Source organism: Erigeron canadensis, chromosome 2 (assembly GCF_010389155.1).
Source record: "Erigeron canadensis isolate Cc75 chromosome 2, C_canadensis_v1, whole genome shotgun sequence".
Taxonomy (NCBI): domain Eukaryota; kingdom Viridiplantae; phylum Streptophyta; class Magnoliopsida; order Asterales; family Asteraceae; genus Erigeron; species Erigeron canadensis.
Window position 1 is genome coordinate 19,061,979 of NC_057762.1, and position 6,000 is coordinate 19,067,978.

The following is a 6,000-nucleotide window of genomic DNA, read 5'->3' on the forward strand; positions in this document are numbered from 1 at the left end:
GCACAACAACCTCAGGCTCAACCGGCACATCTCCTTCAACAACCACATTATGTAGCTGCTCTGGAATCTCAACATTCCCTGCAGCTTCACCATCTTCTGACTGAGGCCTTACATATGCTGAAATGACCCCATCAGCTGGTGCTACATAATTGGCGTTGATAATCGCACCGAATAATGCAACATCTTGTGCATTCGGGTCATTAGGATATCGAGATACAAACTCATCATACCCACGACGAATGATCGAACTTACATGCTCCACTTCCCTTACAGCAGGTAGATTTGGAAGTCTAGCATTAATTATCATCATCACAAGTCAAGGATACATCAAAAATCTCCTCGTGCCCGTGGCCCTGATATGTTTTCTCATCTCTTCGAAGAAGAACATCGAGAAGCTATATGGCTTATTGAAAACTAAGCCAACAATCTGTGCTTGGGCTTCCTAGTTCAAAGTATCGAATCCAGACTTCTTATTACTCACTCCAACATTAATCACATGAGCGAGATACCTCCACCTGCCGTAGAAACCCTTCTTGAACAACGTTCTACTGGCCAGGTCACCTGCAAACCCCATCCTCCGGAATCTGGTGAGACCTGTAGCACCACCTTCTTGCTCAAATGTGCCTAAACGAAGTATGTCAATGAGATTAGCAGCGGTGAACTGTATCTGCTGCCCGACAATCGTAGTCCGAAAAATGTATTCGTCTCCAGCACGAACTACATTAGCATTAGCCCAGAAATCTCTCAAATACTCGAGATATATAACGGGCGAATGAGTAAGAGCGTGATGAACTCTCGATCTTCGGAAGAAGGCAAATATCTCGTGGTAATATTTTGTGCCTTCCTGACCATTATCGAAGTTCATCACGTAGTTATGCGAACCAATAAAATTTCTTGCCATTTCTGTAATCAATAACAAGCCATTAATTACTTAAATCGACATAAAAATTCACACGCATAATATATACAACTAGATTTATCTCGGTAATCTAGTCAAACATATAAATTATCCCTGTAATTTATACTTATAAATACAATTAACATAAATTATCCTCTGTAATTCTTGTTAATATCATTAACTATAATTATCTATGTAATTAAGTTAACCAATTATAAATTATCTCGGTAATTTACAATCAAAACATATAATAAATTATCTCGGTAATTTAGTTATACAATTCATTAACTGATTTTCAAATTTTTATTACGATAAACTTTTGAAAATCTGTTAACTTAACTTAAATTAACCCTGTAATTAAGTTAAAATTAAAAATTAACTCATTTTCAAATATTTTATAAGAATAAAACTTTTGAAAATCTGTTAAGTCCAAAATACGAGGTCGTATCCCTGTACGAGGTCGTATTTCAAGGTCAAAATACAGTCAACTAAATTCTAAATACGAGGTCGTATTTCCAATTTAGCCACGTATTTGGTCCAGGTCGTAAATCCAACTCGTATTCTGAAAGTCAAACTAGTCAAAATAAATTGACGTTTTGCGAGGTTGTATTTCCGGGCTAGCAAACCCCTAAATACGAGGTCAACGCAACTGTTCATCTTCCCCAACACGAAAACACGATTTACCCAACCAAAACTTGTAAAAATTGTATCTTTACGTTCGTATTCAAGCGATTAAGTTACCCAAAACCTTATTTTTACCCAGAAAACATCAAAATCGAACAAAATATGGAATCCTAATTCGAAAAGTTCGAAACCCTTTTTCTTGATTTTCTTGTTGCATGGATAACTATATTACGATCAAATACCATACCTAGATTCGGTTTTTCGAGATGAACACAAAAATATCACTCAAAAACTTCGGATCTAATCGTATGTATCGAATCAAAATAGGGGTAGCAAAGTGGTTTTTCGGGGTCGTAATGCTCTAAAATTTGATATTTAATTTGTGAGGTTGTGATTAGGGTTATTTGGTTTATATACCCACTTGACCCGAATGGGTCTAGATCAACCCGGCCCACCAATTACGAGGTCGTAATCAAACTTAGCCCAATAGACCAATTACGAGGTCGTATTCTGCTATCTTCAATTACGAGGTCGTAATCTCACATCCTGCACACTTTAAACTTCAATTTTCGTCAAAGTTTTTGAATAATTGATCAACGTTTACTACGAACTTCCTGGAAATATGAAAAGTTAAATTGACCAAACCTGTAGCCATCGAATATTCATCTTTTCCCTGATCTTCGTCTTAAACCTGAAAAATTAATAAACTTATACAAAAATTCTTTAAGTTTTCCACGATCAATCTTTCTTAAACATTCTCGAAACGAGCTTTCCCTTACTGTACCACTTGCAATTAAGTTACCACTTGTAAAATTGACAAACGTATTCATACAATTTCACAATATATTCATAGTAATAAAATTGATTCTTCATTCTTACACTCCCCCTCAATTTTATGACTAGGAGTATAACTATGATCAATCAACATAACTACCATCATTCTTATGTGCTCCCCCTCAATTTATGACTGGGATACATAACTATGATGTTGTTTTGAATAATTAATCATTCTTATGTACTCCCCCTCAATACATAACTATGATTAATTATCAGAGCAATAGAAATTCTTATGCTATAAAATCTCTTTATATCATACAAATTTCATATTATGAGAGCAAAATATACATTATGAAATGTAGAAATTCTTATAACATATCTTTACATTATATAAATTTCATACACTTTAACATATTGATTATAACTTCGTATTCTTATGAAAATAATTTCATAACTATATGACCTAAATAATCAATATTTAACCACTTTTTATATGATGACATAGGTGTATATGTAAAAAGTGTTATACATGAGTATATGTTTTTATATCTAAAGTTTCAAAATATCTTTGAACACTTTTCATATTCAAACATAATACTCATGTCTAAAGTATAATTTACCTTTCACATTCATATATTCGTTTCTATTTCTAAGGTTTATACCTATTAAAATCTTTCAAATTTAAACGAAATATCTTTGTCTAAGGTATATATAACATCAACCTTTCATATTTAAACATTAAACATTATGTTTCTATGTCTAAGACATATAATAATGTAAATCCTTTCAGATTTACTTAATGTGTTTATAATATGTATATTAAGTCTATATCTAAGGATTTAACATAACCTCTATATTCACATTATGTATATGTCAAAGGTTTATCTAACCTTCTACACTTACATTATGTCGATGTCTAAGGATTTTATTATAACCTTTTATATTCACAGTAAGTCTATGTCTAAGATTTTAATTAATCTTCTACATTCACAAACTGTCTATATCTAAGTATAGTACTTAACCACTTGTGAAATTCCATTATGTCTATGTCTAAGACCTAATAGTCTTCTTCATTCACACAATGTCAAAGTTCACATAACCTTTCACATGTACTTAATATCGATGTTAAAGTCTTCTTTAACCTTCTACATTCATACTAAGTCTATGTCTAAGGATTTCCATAAGAATTATGTTTGAATATACATAGTTGATAATCTTTCATATTTAAATCAAGATTTCTATATCTAAGATCTTCAACTAACAATATTATAAACATTACTATAATCATCTTGTTAATAACTGTATCAGAGCAAGTCTGACATTAACCTTGTCAGAGCAATGATCCCTTTAACAACCTGATGATCTTAGCTTTGGTTATCGATCTTCAGTCTTTTGCTCAAAATTCCTTCCTTTGGATTGGATTCTCTGCAAATACACTGAATAATAAAAAAAAAAGTTCGAGACAACAAACTAATTGCCATACCCGAAACTTGATATCCTGAAACTTCAGATTTAAACAGCAAACTTCAAACTTTCTGTATCATCATAACAATCAACTAATCCACCAAAGCTTGTTGTAGTCCAACCCCTCAATGATAAATCCCTCCGTATTAAGCATATTCCGAGTCTCTGCTCGCCTTGCATAACCAGCATGTGATAGAGAGTTGAATTTCCAACAATCAATCCTATACTAGTTGACTATCATGAAAACCAGAAACGTTGAGATTTGAAGCTCAAACTTCAGGAACATGGAACTTCCTGTTTCACAGCAATTCTTTGTCTCTAAAACAAAAATATTATGCTTCTTTGTGCCAATACCTGCACAATCAAGCTAAAACATACCATACAGAGATAAAAAATACAAATGTTCTTCTTTATTTTTTCATTACCATATCAGCAATGACTTAATCTAGAACTACATTTTTCATTTTCTTCTCCAGATTTTGTTCTTCTTTTACTATTATAAGTCATAAGTCTCATATGACCTTATCTTAGTCTAAGAGCTACAAAATAATTATAAAGTATCAAACCTTAAGAACTCTGTCTTATTGTTCCATATATACTTATCAGAGCTTTAGAATCATAAGAGCACTGTCTTATTATTCTAAGGTAATAATGAATAACCTACCCTGAGGTCTTTCACTTAAATCTATGGATCACCTACCTTGAGGTCTTCCATTTACATGCAAATTTATATTGATTTAATTTCAAGATGTTAACTAATCTTAACTCAGTAAAATCACTTAACAGAAATCTAATCACTTATACTTCTACATAAGAAAATGATACCAAATGTAAAATATAAATGACCTACACAACCCTGTGTGTTAGTCGTTTCTTGCTTCCATGCTGAGATCTTGCTTGACAACCTACAAAATTAAAAACATATGTTCGCTGTCCTGCACAACTCAAGAAACAATCATCATATCTTCTCAGAGTAATAACATACAATATGAAGAAATGAATAATTCAGCAAGATAAAATACATGAATCTGCTTAACAATCGATTATTCACCTAAGTCTCATTAAGGTCTATAATTCACTGTCATGCACTTTCGATTCTAAACACAATCATTTGAAATCTTAGTTTCAAATCCTTTTGATTTAACAAACATCTTTTCAAGGATAATTCTCATACTATGAATCATCTCCCCATTCATTCTTTGAGAATCTTTCTTCTAAAGATCAAATCAGTTCTTTTAAAGATCAAATTCAAAACTATGAGCAACTCTTTGTTCATTCTTAAGAAAATCTTCTTTCTAAGAATAGAAACATTTTTTTCAAAGATAAAATTCAAAACTCTGAACAACTCTGTGTTCATTCTTAAGAAAATCTTCTTTCTAAGAAATTTACATTAACCCAATATTTGTTTATTGAAATCAACAACTCTGTGTTCTTTTCCTTAAACCGGTATATTTGTTTAAAACAAATTTCTTTTACCTTATGATCCTTTCACTATCGCTTAACTACCCTACTCGTTTATTCGTTGTTCCATAAGAATGTAGTTGAGTCCTCTTGGAAACTAGATTCTATTCTAAATTTGTCTCTCGTGCAATAGGAACTCTTTATTTAAAACAATACAAATATAAATAAACATACACACAGATTACAAGACACATAACACACACACACACGAACATAAACGAATAACATAGTTACAAGAGCTAAAGTACTGTATTGATTAGATCAGCTTAGCATGTTACATAAGCCAACATGAGAAATAATTCTCTTATTATTAATTATGAACAGTGATCCAAGATGATTACCAATATATTTGTCCTCTTAAACACTCGGTACTTCCAGTTTCCTTTTGTTTTGTAACACTTTCGACATACCCTGGTCAAGGACAATCACCATGTAACCCGAGTAGCCTAATATGCCACTTAATCAAGTTTGCGAACTTAAGTGACCCACATTCAGATATACTCCCACTATCAACACAAGCACTAAGCTTAAGACATTTGGTAACTAATGGGAGACGGTCTTTAAGAATCAAGTCAGTGGTGACAGGTCAGTGATTCCTCACACGCAGAGCGACATAACTTGACTCATCGTACAGAAATATACCCAACATTGCATAATGGTAAGTACTTGTATATTTGTGACACCATTTTAAAGCGCTTATGGAAACCCGTGACTTTCGATGAGACCCGTGTAGCGAACTTTCTGACAACCTATCCCAAGTTGGAAGCTTTAGGTAG